Source organism: Carassius auratus, chromosome 11, assembly GCF_003368295.1.
Source record: "Carassius auratus strain Wakin chromosome 11, ASM336829v1, whole genome shotgun sequence".
In the NCBI taxonomy this organism is placed as follows: domain Eukaryota; kingdom Metazoa; phylum Chordata; class Actinopteri; order Cypriniformes; family Cyprinidae; genus Carassius; species Carassius auratus.
Window position 1 is genome coordinate 5176933 of NC_039253.1, and position 15937 is coordinate 5192869.

Consider the following 15937-nt stretch of genomic DNA (forward strand, 5'->3'; position numbering starts at 1 on the left):
GCTCATTAGCACGGTGTCTAGAGAGATGAGCTGGGCAGAGAATAGAGGGAGAAAGTAAGAAAGAGAATGAAAAACTGAGGCAGATAGACATACCTGAAGCAAACTAGGACAGAATTTTGAAAAAAAAAAAGAGAGAAAAACAGTGCTTTTGACATCAAAGCGAAGCGAGGAAGAAAAGGCAGGCTTTTGTGCAGTCATTCACGTCATAGAAGTTGAGCTAAAGGCACAAGACCTTTCACATACCACTGCTGTCTTGTGCATGATACATTATAGCGGACACATGCTCTACTGTGCAGCTCTCATGGTGTTCTGACGGTCAGGAAATGTACTTGGGAATTAAATCCCCTTGAGATTTTCCAGCAAGGTGAGAATCACTTTTAAAAATCCTGTGCCATGCCTCTATCCTTATTTGGCCTTGAGCAAGTCACTTTGCCACTATATGTCTCCAGGAAATCTAGGAGGCAAATAATCAGAGATTTATAAGATCTGTTGTAGCATTTATTCACATGGCTGCATCTGTTGTAAGTATGATGGAGGGCAGGCGAAAGCATAGAAGTCGCCTCTGAATGGCATTTTGACATTGCTTGGCATTTGGCAGCCACTTACAATGGCGTTCTTTCATCTCTACTCAGGCAGTTCTGTTCCAGTTCGCAATTTGCAATTCACACCATCAGGGACGAGACTCCCAAAATGATCAGAGATCCTCATGATATCACAGTATGTCATGCATTTGTAGCGAGGGGTATGGTTGAAAATGAGAAACAACTGACTAGGCCATCTTCTCAATAGGGAAATATTAATACTTAGTGACTGATCACCAAAAAAAGAACACAGGAGAGTGGTTTGAAAAACGAGGGCCTTTGATGCGAGTAGAAGCTAGTTAATGAGCACAAGGCATTTATATCACGCAAAACGTACCACTCAATGAACTGGTCACAGAACACACAAACGTAAAGTAAAGTCACACACACGTAAAGAGTCCTACCACCACACACAAGGGCAAACTTGTGTAGCCTTGGCTCCTGCCACAAGGTACAAAGTTAACCAAAAATAGTTTACAAACAAAACAAAATAACAACAAAATCTAGTCCTTACAACTAGAAAATAAAATACTAAGAAGCAAAATATATTTAGTTATTAAACCAGGAAAGGTTGTAAACACAAAACACCTATTATGAAGCTAAGCATCTAGCACCGAATAAGGGTAAATACTCACACATCTTCATATGAGCACAGCAAATACAAACAAAACAAATAAAAACAAATACAACTAGAATAAGTAAAAAACAAAATAAAAAAAAACAAAAAAATAAAAAACAATGCAAAGCAAAGCAAATAACATCCAAAGTAATTTTAAACAAAGCAAAATATATAAAGCAAAAGCGCACTGAGAGCAAGACAATACAAAGTAAACAGAAATAACAACAACAAATGCAAACAATTATGAGAAACTAATACACTAGCGAGCTTAAGCAAAACAAGTAGGCCTACACAAGAAAACAAACATAAGACAAAATTAACACAATTTGAACAAATTTAACAATACAAGATCAACTAAACAAATACACGCTGGAGAGCAGTATTAACAGAAACCAGATAAACAATGTGAATAAAGGAAAAAGAAACACAGACAACACAGTAGCGTCAATTTTGCCCCACATGCTTCATTAATTCTTTGGGATCTGAGGGGGTTTGAGACCCTGGAGAAATACACGCTGTTTGACACCCTACACGTTCAAGTCATCTGAAGTCATACCACAGCTTTGAGTGAGGAACAGACTGAAACTTTAATAGTTATTTGCAGAAAACCATACATACATTCAGATGTGCTGCCTTAAGGTACTATCTGGGAAACACCAGTCTCGTCAGGTCCCAGCACTCAGCCTGCACGATCACAATCACCTTTTCTAAGGAAAACAGTTTGACACCATGGTATAATGAGCATACTCACACCCTAAAGAGAGCAGCCCGAAAAATGGAGCGCAGCTGGAGGAAAACAAAACTAGAGGTATTTTGTATTGCTTGGCGGGAAAGTAACCTATCCTTCAGAAAAGCATTAAAAAATGCTAGATCCGATTACTTTTCTTCTCTTTTAGAAGACAACAAACATAACCCCAGGTATTTATTCAATACAGTGGCTAAATTAGTGAAAAATAAAGCCTCAACAAGTGTTGACATTTCCCAACACCACAGCAGTAATGACTTTATGAACTACTTTACTTTTAAAATTGATACTATTAAAGATAAAATTGCAACCATTCAGCCATCAGCTACAGTATCGCATCAGACAGTGCACTATAGACCCCTTGAGGAACAGTTCCACTCATTCTCTACTATAGGAGAGGAAGAATTGTATAAACTTTTTAAATCATCTAAACCAACAACATGTATGTTAGACCCTATACCATCTAAGCTCCTAAAAGAGGTGCTTCCAGAAGTCATAGATCCTCTTCTGACTATTATTAATTCCTCATTGTCATTAGGATATGTCCCCAAAACCTTCAAACTGGCTGTTATTAAGCCTCTCATCAAAAAAACTCAACTTGACCCCAAAGAACTAGTTAATTATAGAACAATCTCAAATCTCCCTTTTCTGTCCAAGATGGTGGTATCCTCACAATTATATTCCTTCTTAGAGAAAAATGGTATATGTGAGGATTTCCAGTCAGGATTTAGACCGTATCATAGTACTGAGACTGCTCTCCTTAGAGTTACAAATGATCTGCTCTTATCATCAGATCGTGGGTGTATTTCTCTATTAGTTTAATTGGATCTTAGTGCTGCTTTTGACACAATTGACCACAACATTCTTTTGCATGGACTTGAACACTTTGTTGGCATTAATGGAAGTGCATTAGCATGGTTTAAATCATACTTATAGTTCAGTTCATAGCAGTTAATGAGGATGTATCATATCGATCACAAGTGCAGTATGGAATACCTCAAGGCTCAGTACTAGGACCGCTACTCTTCACGCTTTATATGTTACCCTTGGGAGATATCATCAAGAAACATGGTGTTAGCTATCAGTGTTATGCTGATGATACTCAGCTCTATATTTCTTCACGGCCCTGTGAAACACACCAATTTGAAAAACTAAAGGAATGCATAGTCGATATACAAAACTGGATGACGAGTAAAACTCTGCTTGTAATAACCTAGAACAATGTCTAAGACTTGATGGTTGCTCTGTCAGTTCTTCGTCATCAGTAAGGAACCTAGGTGTGCTATTTGATCGCAATCTTTCCTTAGTAAGCCACGTTTCTAGCATTTGTAAAACTGCATTTTTCCATCTCAAAAATATATCTAAATTACGGCCTATGCTCTCAATGTCAAATGCAGAAATGTTAATCCATGCATTTATGACCTCAAGGTTAGATTATTGTAATGCTTTATTGGGTGGTTGTTCTGCACCCTTAGTAAACAAACTACAGCTAGTCCAAAATGCAGCAGCAAGAGTTCTTACTAGAACCAGGAAGTATGACCATAATAGCCTGGTCCTGTCAACACTGCACTGGCTCCCTATCAAACATCGTATAGATTTTAAAATATTGCTTATTGCTTATAAAGCCCTGAATGGTTTACCACCTCAGTATTTGAATGAGCTCCTTTTACATTATAATCCTCTACCTCCGCTACGTTCTCAAAACTTGCAATTTGATAATACCTAGAATATCAAAATCAACTGCGGGCGGCAGATCCTTTTCCTATTTGGCGCCTAAACTCTGGAATAACCTACCTAAGATTGTTCGGGAGGCAGACACACTCTTGCAGTTTAAATCTAGATTAAAGACCCATCTCTTTAACCTGGCATACACATAACATACCAATATGCTTCTAATATCCAAATCTGTTAAAGGATTTCTAGGCTGCATTAATTAGGTAATCCGGAACTGGAAACACTTCACATAACACCCTATGTACTTGCTATATCATTAGAAGAATGGCATCTACGCTAATATTTTTCTGTTTCTCTCTTATTCTGAGGTCACTGTAGCCACTAGATCCAGTCTGTATCCAGATCAGAGGGTCACTGCAGTCACCCGGATCCAGTACGTATCCAGACCAGATGGTGGATCAGCACCTAGAAAGGACCTCTTCTGCCCTGAAAGACAGCGGAGACCAGGACAACTAGAGCCACAGATACAGATCCCCTGTAAAGACCTTGTCTCAGAGGACCACCAGGACAAGAACACAGAAAACGGATGATTCTTCTGCATAATCTGACTTTGCTGCAGCCTGGAATTGAACTACTGGTTTCGTCTGGTCGTGGAGAACTGGCCCCCCAACTGAGCCTGGTTTCTCCCAAGTTTTTTTTTTTTTTTTCTCCATTCTGTCACAGATGGAGTCTCGGTTCCTTGCCGCTGTCGCCTCTGGCTTGCTTATTTGGGGTCACTTCATCTACAGCAATATCGTTGACTTGATTGCAAATAAATGCACAGACACTATTTAAATGAACAGAGATGACATCACTGAATTCAATGATGAACTGCCTTTAACTATCATTTTGCATTATTGACACACTGTTTTCCTAATGAATGTTGTTCAGTTGCTTTGACGCAATGTATTTTGTTAAAAGCGCTATATAAATAAAGGTGACTTGACTTGACCAGAATACTAACTCCCAGCTCCTTTCACCAAGCAATCAAAACCAGTATAAAGCCACCTTCACTCCTCAGCGACATTTGTCTGGTCTTGAAGTCAATTCAAGAGACTCATCTAATTACCCGTTTGCTGAATAGTTTATCTGAACAATCTTCATCTTCTGTGGAACCCTCACTGACCTTTCTGCAAAGGAAGAAAGATCTCCAGTTAGCTCATCTAGCTAAGTTGAGTTATCTCACCATCTAATGTAATACTCACCTGCTGATTCTCTGGTCCTCTAATTTTATGAGTTTAATCAATAAATACAGTACCTCTTCACTTACCATTCACTCATCTTGTAGTCTCCTTCTGTTCAGTGACATACATTTGACTCATTAACAATAATGATTATTAGTTATGAGACTTTTTACCTTTCTTTCATGATTAAATTATGTAATTTAAGGTCATATCAATTTGAAAAGTTTGTCCAGCATGACCATTTTTGCACCATGTGTGACACATTTTTATTTCCAATCGCCAGCTGGTGGTACATCAAAATATCAGCATTCTCATAATGTGAATGTTTAATATGATTCCACCCACATGTGATTAAACAGTACTAATTGCTGGGATCAGCATTTCCAGACTGTCTTTAAGCCTCAACAATTGATAGAAGGGATTAAAACACCTACTTTCTACTGAAACACAGAGTTCCTCAACATTTCCACTACACTCTCATCTGTTAGATCACATCCCAAGGGGTTCAGTGAGGGAAAGGGGAGCATTATTTACATTGTTACAGCATCTTCCTGGAATGGTTTATAAATAATGAAGTCTCTAAACACCCCGATCATTTGTCATACTAGCTGCTTACTGATATGCATTTAATAGGCAGTCAATACAAGAGCATGCGTTCATTTAATAATGCTTAATCAATGTAGCCTGGGCCTTTTCAACAAATGATGAGGTTCTGCATATTTGAAAAGGCATCCTAACAAGTGATTCATCAATAGCTTGTTAGGACACTGTTTTACTTGATATTTTAATAAATTACTTTTCTAGGCATCCTCAATTTCTTCAGTTTCATTAAGAATAAGTCTAGCTTCATTATTTACTTTAATTATAAGCTTGGATCACAAGGCACCTGGAGTCAGTGCGGCATGCATTTTGCTGGCTCATCATTTGAAAATAGACTGAACTTCTGGGAAATCCCCATTATGTTTGTCATTTATAAAAACCATTTGATACACAATATCGGCTTTTAACTGTAAAAGCAGAACCAAAACCAATAATGAGGGTCATTCTGGGTTGCCAGAGCCAAACACAAAACATTCGATCAAAGTGTTTAGACCATGACCATCAAGCAAGTTCTTCTCTTTCCCTTGAAATTGCCTTTTGGATATTTGTGGAGACTTTGCAATTTTAAATATTGTGTTTATTCTTCCTTCTCATTACTCATTTCCTCTGACAATACTTCACTGTATGCACCACCAACCTTTCTCTACTAAAAAATGCAATCAAACATGGAAAGGAATTTTTCATTTCGACTAAATGATGACCATGTTTTGTGGCCTGTTCAAGGTTCAATCCACTTTAAAAAATGTATTTTATTTTTTACCAGCTTGCATAGTTTATTTAATTAAAAATAGTTAAAACCACAGAATTTTTTTTTTTTTTTGGTCACAACACACATTTATTTATTTATAGTTTTTGGTGTTTGTTTGTATAAAACAGAAATCAACATGACAATTTTTATAGTTCCCAGCATAATTTGCATTGTGCCGGATCAGGATACTAAGTGTTGAAATTAAAAGGAAAGAATTTTATTGGATATTTATAAATAAGACTTTATTATGTTTGCATTTTTGTGGTTACCATTGTAGTGGAGCTTAGGTTGTGGGCAGCGACAAATATGTCATTGCATTGACAAATCACTACTTTATCCCTCATCCCATGTATTAAATTTAGTAAAAAAGTTATATTTAGCATGCTAACATAAATTTCCTAATCTTTCAACAAAGAAAGTAAGTCATACAGATTGTGTTCAGCATGAGAGTCGGTTAATCAAGACAGAATTTAAAATTTTTGAATTGTGTGGGAAAGATTTCCCTTAAATTGAATGTTTATTGCAAAATGACAATATGATTTTACTGGAGACAGCTCATTGTGTGTGTGTTATAATACACTGTAAAAAAAAGAAAAAAAAAAAAAGAAAATATATATATATATATATATATATATATATATATATATATATATATATATATATATATATATATATATATATATATATAGAATATATAATAGCATATATATATATATATATATATATATATATATATATATATATATATATAGAATAGCATAGAATAGAATCTTCAGTGTCATTATACTGGTTCACTGTAATGTGGTAGCAATCTTACGGTCACCCTCATGTATTTACGCCTAAGGCTATATTTATATGACCTCATGTCATTAAGGTTAAGCACTCATTAGAGGAAATTTCCACCTTAGCAGACTGTTTTGTTTCTATCATGCTGCCCTTTGCTCCACGGGCAAGCAGCCACCACAAGGACTTACCTGTCAGTCAGGACCAGACAGGCAGAGTTGCATTGGCTCTAGAGGGAGAATTTAAATGAGGCTCCTATAAACAGCCTAACCTGTCAGGGCAGTATGACATCACCCACCCCCCATCCCCCATCCAGAACCAACACCACTAGTGGTCAGATTCAGAGCCTTGGTGTTGAGCTTTAATCAGTGCCTTAGGAATGCGTGTGATCTTGACAGACATCAGAGGCATGTGATTTATTTCCTGCCAGGCATGTGCAAGAGCGAGGAATCATGCGGAAAGTTGTGAGAGATTTTGATCTGAAATGAAACTAAATAAAAATCACTGGGCAAACATCATGATACATGTCAAAGAGTAGTTTGAGAACATCTGCATCTTTTGATAAAAATACTTTTTCTGTCAGTCTGAATTACCGGAGAGTGATGGTAATGATGTCAGCATTAAAAAGATTAGTTTATATTTTAACAGTTCCAAAATCTAGTGAGTTGCACTCCTGTCCACTTCTTACATAGGTTACAGCTGTCTAAAACTCCATCCTTACTGAAATGGAATCGATTTGAAACACTCTCTACAGGCAGTAATGGGGAGTGTGCCCATGTTCCCTTAAAATGGAGGCAGTTCTCTAGCTCTTGATTGATTGTTTATTTATGGCAGATGATGCACTACCGTGCAAATGTTTGAGGCCAGTTAGAGATGTAAGATAATATATTTATATATTGTGAAAGGACTTAATAATTTTAATCAGTAAAGATGCAGTAAACTGATCAAAAGTGACAGTGAATATTTTTTTTTTCTTCCAATAAATGTTGTTCTTTTGAACTTTCCATTCATCAAAGAATAGTGGAAAAGCATTTATCATGGTTTCCGCAAAAAATATTTAGCAGCACAACTATTTTCATCATTATTGATATTAATAAATGTATCTTATCTAGCAAATCAGCATATTAGATGCCTGAAGTATCATGTGACACCAAAGACTGGAGTAATGACTAATATTAGCTTTGACATCACTGGAATAAATTATGTTTTAAAACATTCAAATTGTAATGCTGTTTCTTTCTTTCTTTTTTTCACATAAATACACGTGGTAAGTATAAAATACTTTTCTATTTTTAAATCTTTCAAGTTTTATTGGTGAAATGCTCACACTTTATCTTAAGATCCAATTCTCGAAATTAACAAACCATTAACTGTTCCTCCTTGCCCACGCTACATCACGGGTGGGGATACATGCCTGGCTTGTTTGGGAGTGAAGTTTGCAGAGTCGGCCGTTGAAGGGGCTGACTGCCTACATTGTGTCATGGTCAAAGTTTTGTTTATTTGTGGGTATTGTGTGTATTTATTGATTAATTTAATCTTTTTCTCCCAAGGTTGAGCTCCGCCTCCAAACACCTGCATCTTGTTGAGCAAGAACGCTTTGGACTGAATATAAAGGGAAGCTTAGCTTGTGTTAGTGGCCCTCCCTGTTCCAGTGCGTGTCTGTTTGCCCATTTATAAATGGCTATATTGATCTCTTGGCTTGCACGTCCTTTTTATGTTGCCTAACCCCTCCCGGATCGAGTCTTTTAAAAGTGGGGTTTGTAACAATTGCGAGCCTCTCCCACTGCGTCTGCTTCGTTCCCAGAAGGCTCTCTTTGGAGAGGGAGCCTTCACCAGCATACCTCACGGTGCTGGTTCCTCTATCACCTTCCTCAATCACTAGATCTGTCCGATCTCTGGGTTCTGAAGCCCTCACTGCGGCTACTTCCTCCCCGGGTGAAGGCTTGTGGAAACTACTGCCAAATACATCTCAAAAAGGCTATCGCATTCAGTTCGGCTCTCAATGACGAGATTCAATGGAGTAGTGCGTCATAAAACACAGTCATGGTGACAAGATGGCTAAAGGAGATGTCACCTCCCTTTCCCTTTCTGTACCTGTCTAATCTCATACCAGTGACGCCAGGACAGCAGGAAAAGATTTATCTTTGTTTCCCAAACCTAAGACCAAATGACCAAGAAACCCTGTGGTGACCCCAATGCATAAATCTCAAGCCTTATCAGGAAAGGATGCTAAGGCATTCCTTTGGCCCAGGATCACCAAAAACCTTAAACCAGGGAACTCCTCCTTTCTACAGCTGTAAATTACAGAGACTTTGTCTCCAAAACCAATAGATTGAAATTTTTGCCAAGCTTTTTGCCCTGCTTGCAGTGACTTTGGCTCTTGCCAATGTTTTGTGCTGACCTTTCCATTGTCCAGCGTGTATTCTTCAAACCACCAAGAGCTCACTCAAAACTCATCAACTCTTCTGTAAGATCATTCGCTGAACTTCGTCAAAGTAAGAGTCATTCCAGAGAATCTCTCTCCAGCCACTTCATTACAGAAGGGAACGCATCCAAAGCTACAAGGAGCATTCAAACACAAGGACACAATATCTCCTAATTCTGGCTGAAACTGGTGCAAATCTTAATATTTTGTCCAGACTTGATAAAATAACCTTATCTCAATGTATCGGTGGATGAATAGTTGATAAAGTGTTAAATATTAATTCTGAATAATTTGCATACTAATTTGGTTCTTATTCACTGTAATTCAATCCCCTTTGAGTTATATTGATCTTAATTCCCTTATTAATCTTCCAGACTGAACGCCAAGAAAAGTGTGCTATCTCCATTATAGAGGACCACTTATCTAGGCATGGTATGGGATTCGACAACATGCAGGCACGTCTGTCCCCTGCTCGTATCGAGTTGATCCTCTTGTCAATCAAGAGAGTTTGAGAAGGGCAGTCACTCACTGTTAAGCAGTTTAGAGATTGCTGGGTCTGATGGGAGCTGTTTCCAACGTGGTACCTCTTGGCCTGCTGTACATGAGGCCCCTACAGTGGTGGCTCAAGACCAAGGGATTTTCTCAGAGGAATAATCCACTCCAAACTATCACACAGCAATGTATCTGTGCCTTAGGCATGTGAAAAAAAAACCTTGGTTCTTGAATCAGGACCCGGTGCTGGGAGATCCTTGTCGCCATGTAACGCTAGTGATGGACAGATCCCTCACCGACTGGGGTGCAGTCATGAGTGGCCACCCTGCCCGTGGTTTTTGGAGTGGTCGCTATCGGCCATGGCATATCAATTTTCTGAAGATGCTGGCCATGTATCAAGCATTGAAACACTTCCACCCAGACCTGAGAGGTCATCATGTATTGGTGCACACTGACAACACATCAGTAGTCTCTTACATCAACCACCAGGGAGGTCTGCGTTCGCAACCCTTCTACAAGCTGGCACACCAGATCCTTGTGTGGTCCTGGGAAAACTCCTCTCAATCCTGGATATCTCAATAAGGGTGCAGATGTCCTGTCAAGACAGGAGCAGATGCCTGGGGAATAGATGCTTCACCCCGAGGTGGTGAAGCAGATATGGAGAGTTTTGGCACAGGCTCAGGTGGACCTCTTTGCGACTCAGGAGACATTGCAGTGTCCCCTCTGATTCTCTCTAGTTCATCCAGCTCCTCTGGGACTGGACGCTATGGTACAGACTTGACAGAGGATTTGTCTGTATGCTTTTCCCTGTATGCTTTTCTGGCAAGAGTACGCTGGGATGGGGTTCAGCTGTTATTAGTAGCCCCATTCTGGCTGGGCTGAGTATGGTTCTCAGATCTGATCACGCTCCTCGACGGCTCTCCACTGCCAGCTTGACCCAGCTGACTGCCTAGTTGGTACATTTCTGGAGTTTCTACAAGACAGGTTCTCTGCAGGGGTGACCCACTCCACCTTAAGTTCATGTCCCCCTTGGTGGCCAGTCAGTGGACAGACAACCTCTAGTGACACGTTTCCTCCACGGTGCATTGAGGCTGAGGCCTCCAGTATGGTCGCGTGTTCCCCCCGGGACTTGGTTGTCCCCCCGGGAGCTCCGTTCGAGCTGATTCAGGGGATATCAGATCATTATCTGACTATAAAAACTGCCTTCCTGATGGTAATTACTTCTCTAAAGAGAGTTGGAGACCTTCAGGCCCTCTCAGTGGCCCCTACTCATCTTGACTTTGCACCCGGCATGGCCAAAGCATTTTTTATACCCTTGAGCGGGTTATGTTATGAAAGTTCCTTCTGTGGAACCACAACCAATAGTGCTGCCAGACCAGAAGAAGCTTAATCATCCACAGAGCTGCCCTGTGGAGAAGGACGGACCAACTAATGTGTGCTATGGTCCTCCCAAAAGGGGTCTTGCTGCAACTAAGCAGACACTTAGCTGGTGGATAGTTGAGGCTATCAACCTGGCCTATGAGTCCTCTGACCTCTCCTTGCCGATGGGAGTCAAGGCTCATTCCACATGGAGAATGGAGGCCAGGTGTCAATGCAGAACATCTGCAATGATGCGGGATGGTCCACACTCTCCAACTTTTGTGAGGTTCTATGGATTTGATATGCGAGCCACTCCAGATTCTTCTGTTCTCTTGCCTTAGCTGTGCTCTTCGGATGCACAGTAGGCAGGCACTTGGAAGTCTGGTTGTGTGGGCACCTCGTTCCCCATAGCATTCGAAGCAGCTCAAATTCCTGAAGAGGAAAGTTTCAGGTTATGCATGTAACCATGCTTGATCGAGGGAACGAGAAGTTGCATCTCGAAGCCATATTCCTGGCACCCCTGCCAGCGCATGCTTAGTTCTCAGAAGCTAGCACCAGCACCCACCTATGACGTCTTGTCTTTCCATTGGGCTGATTACACATGTGATTAAGAGCGTGGCCATGCAGAGTTCCCCATAGCGTTTGAGGCAGCATCTGGTTCCCTCGAGGAACCATGGTTACATGTGTAACCTGATACGTTTTCTGGCATATGAAAATTATTAATTTACATAAATGTGACCCTGCAGCACAAAACCAGTCATAAGTAGCACAGGTATATTTGTAGAAGTAGCCAACAATACACTGCATGTGTCAAAATTATTGATTTTTCTTTTATGACAATTTTTTTAATATATTTTTCTATATTACCGTTTGCTGTGAATGTTCTTCTGTATCTGCCACAAGGATGCATGTATTTACGTGTATTTAACTTTGATTTGAAAGAAAACAGTGCATCCTTGTGCGCAGCTGATACAGAAGAACATACGCAGTATACAAGTGATATGGAGAGACACAGAGCTGTTTGTTGTTTATTATTATTATTTTAGTTTTCTTCACTTACACAAAGTATTTTCATCACTTCGTAACGTTAGGGATGAACCATTGATGGCAGATGGACTATTCTGACGATGTCTTTCATACTTTTCTGGACCTTGACAGTGTAACTTACTTGGCAGCATATGGGACAATCACAGGCCTCACGGTTTTCATACAAATTTCTTAAATTGTGTTGCGAAGACAAACAATGCTTTTACAAGTTTGGAACAACATGGAGGTAAGTGATTAATGACAAAATTTTCATTTTGGGGTGGAGCATCCCTTTAAGAAAAGATCATGTTCCATGGAGATATTTTGTTAAACTGCTACAATTTCAAATATTAATTAACAAAACATTCATATAGTTGTATGTCAGCCAAATATTATCCTATCCTAACAAATCCTAATTTGTATTAATATTAATAATAATAATTATTATAATAATATTTTTGATATCAATTAAAGACTGTTTTTTTTGGTTCATGGACACAAATGTGTCTAGCTTAGTCACGGTACATCCTTCCTCTCAAAGAACAAATGACTTACATATTTTGCAGTTTTTTTAATTCCATGTAATTATATTTATTTCTCACTTTCTTACATCATTCCATCACTGCCATCTTTTTTAAGGAGACTCTCATTAAAGCCCTTTTCTCTTTTGAGCATGTTTTATATGACACTGGCGAGAAGCACTTACCCTGAAGGACTCCAGCCCTCAGAATTTAGATGGAGAATTTCCTCTCCCCTCTTTCACCTTCTTTTTACACAAATTGAGAGTGCCAACAGAGTATTATTGAAGTTTTTTTTTTTACTTTTTATTGCACACAGTTATGCTCTTAAGATGTAATTGGAAAAAAGGCCAGCTCCTTCTCTTAAGATCAGGTAATTCCAGTCTGGGTAATCCCACTGGGGAATTTTGTGGGGAAAATGATGCAACAACGTGTACACAAGTATAAAACTACAACGTATTTTGTATGCTTGAGTTTATGTGTGGGCGTGATGGAGTGGAGGGAAAGAGAAATTGAAATTGTGAGAGGAGGATTATATTGTATAACTTAAAGAATTCATTTGGACAAGTAGGTGTCCAACTGTGCATTTCATGTATTAAACATACTTCCCTGCTGCTTTACCTGAATAGTGGCCACATACACACACACACTTATCTACATCATATTTTGTCTGCAGAAAGGTGGGTAGAATGGAAGAATTTGTAACAAGGGTCAAGGTTCTTGCAATTTTATTCAGACTCAACACACGGATCATGTGTAACAACTAAATTTATAGGTATAATCTTACCAGACCGGTTAATCAGTGTTGACATACATTTATTTTATTGACCTCATGGTGATTTATTTTTGTGAAAAATTATTACAGGTAAATAATTTCCTTTGTTATACTAATGGTAATCTTTGCTTCAAAACCTAGTGAGCTGCTGTACCTTACTGTACCTTGCCAAACTGAACCAATATCTGAATGTGCTTTTAACAGGTAGTCCCAGAATATACAGTGCTGAGCTAAGCGCATTTCACCAGGATGATGGACGAAATCATACCACATGTCGGTTCAGGTCCGCTTTAGGAATCAGCTACTGCTAAACTAGTTATTGATGTTAACTTACACAATTCCCATCCATACTTATTTAATTCTACATTTCATAGATTCAACAAGGTGCTAGAAACGTTCCTCTGATATTTTGGTCCATATTGACAAGACAGCCATGATGTTAATCTCTTGTTCCACCAGAACTCAAAGGTGCTATACTGGATTGAAATCTGATGACTGTGGAGGCCATTTGAGTATGGCAAAGAAACCAGTTTGAGCTTTGTAAAATTGTAAAATATATATCTCGCTGGAAGTAACCATCACAAGATGGGTAAACTATGACCAGCAACAATACTGGTTAATACTGAATACTGGTAACTTTGACATTTCAACAATGCTCAGTAAGGGGCCCAATGTGTGCCAAGATATTATCCCCACACACTGTTGAAACAACGCTGTATGGATCCATGCTTACATGTTTTTTTTTTTTTTTTATATATATATATATATATTTTTATGCCAAATTCTGAACCTTCCATCAGAATGTTGCAGCAGGAATCCAGGCTCGTCAGAATGTTGGTGAGCCTGTATGAAATGTAGCCTCAGTTTCCTGTTCTTGGCTGACAGGAGTAGCATGTGGTGTGGTCTTCTGCTGCAGCCCATCTGCTTAAAAGTTTAATGTGTTGTGTCTTCAGAGATGCTCTTCTGTATACCTTGGTTATAATGAGTAGCAATTTGAGTTACTGTTGCCTTTTATAAGCTTGAACCAGAAGTGCTGCTCACCATTCTCTGTAAACCCTTGAGATGGTCATATGTGAATATCCTAGTAGAGCAGCAGTTTCTGAAATACTTATAGCCCATCTGGCACTAACAACAATGCTTTTTTGAAGTCACTTAAATCACATTTATTCCCTTTACTGATGCACTTCAGCAGATGATATTGACCATGTTTACATACTGTCAGGCCCACATTGAGATCTTGGAAAATATATTTTGGGGAAAAAAAGTAAAATAATTTAAAATACTGATTAAAGATAAAAGAAACATGCAGAGACAGATCTTCTGTTGTGACATAAAAAAGGAAATTGGGAAATCTTTGCTATAGTTTATCTGAAATCAAAGAGAAAGTTAATAACATTTGATTGTACATGGAGAGTGTTTCAAAATCATGATGTGCCATTTGAGTTATAGCAGAACACACAACATGTAGGCTACAAGGCAGTTCACTAGGTTTCAGAACAAACCCATAGTGATGCATTATCACTGTTGCAACACGGATAATTCCAGCTTCAGAAAAGTAGAAACGAGCAAGAATGTGTGTGTGTGTGTGTGTTTGCAGTGATTAATGTGAGACTTTGGTCTTTCAGACTTTCTATTCTATCGACTGTCATCCATTTGTGTGTGCGTGCGAGAGAGATTAATAACAATGTGTGCTCACTGGACTGGGAAGAGTCCGATGGCTAGGGCGTCTAACCAATAACATTTACTGGAACACTCCGAGTCATTAGCACAATTCCTCTGTCGCTACGGCGACTCTCAGGCTACAAGGTCCGGCTGCTCGGAAACCAAATTTTACAGCCCGTATCAAGTTAACGGCCAATTTGTCTCCAAGCTCAAAGCGCTCTTTAATTTCTCTGTCTGTCTCGTGACTCCTTTCCCTCACTCAGAAACATGACCTAACCTCTCACGACACATAGAAAAGCCTCCAGTTAATTGCAAATCCAAATTTATTCCCTGTTTTAACAGTTGCACAGAGCAGATTGTCAGTCAGCTTTCGAAAGCATGACTCAACTTCTCGCTTTTACTCTATCATAATATTCCTCCCATGCATCTCTTGGAGCCAAAACTCTTCTCCTTTTAAGCAACGGCAGCAGGTGTCTGTGGGTGGACTACGATTGTTTCGCTACAGTATAGATGGTGAGGATGGCATGAGAGCGAAAAACTGTGACCATTTGCGTCTTTTCATGGCACTCCCAAATTCCCTAATCATCTCATAGCCCATCCGTTGCTTGGATACTTTTTTCACAGCTGTGTTATTGTGGTTAATTTACACTTATGTGTTTTATTGCTTGTGGATGTGATCCAAGAAGTTGTTCTGGGCATCTGTTATC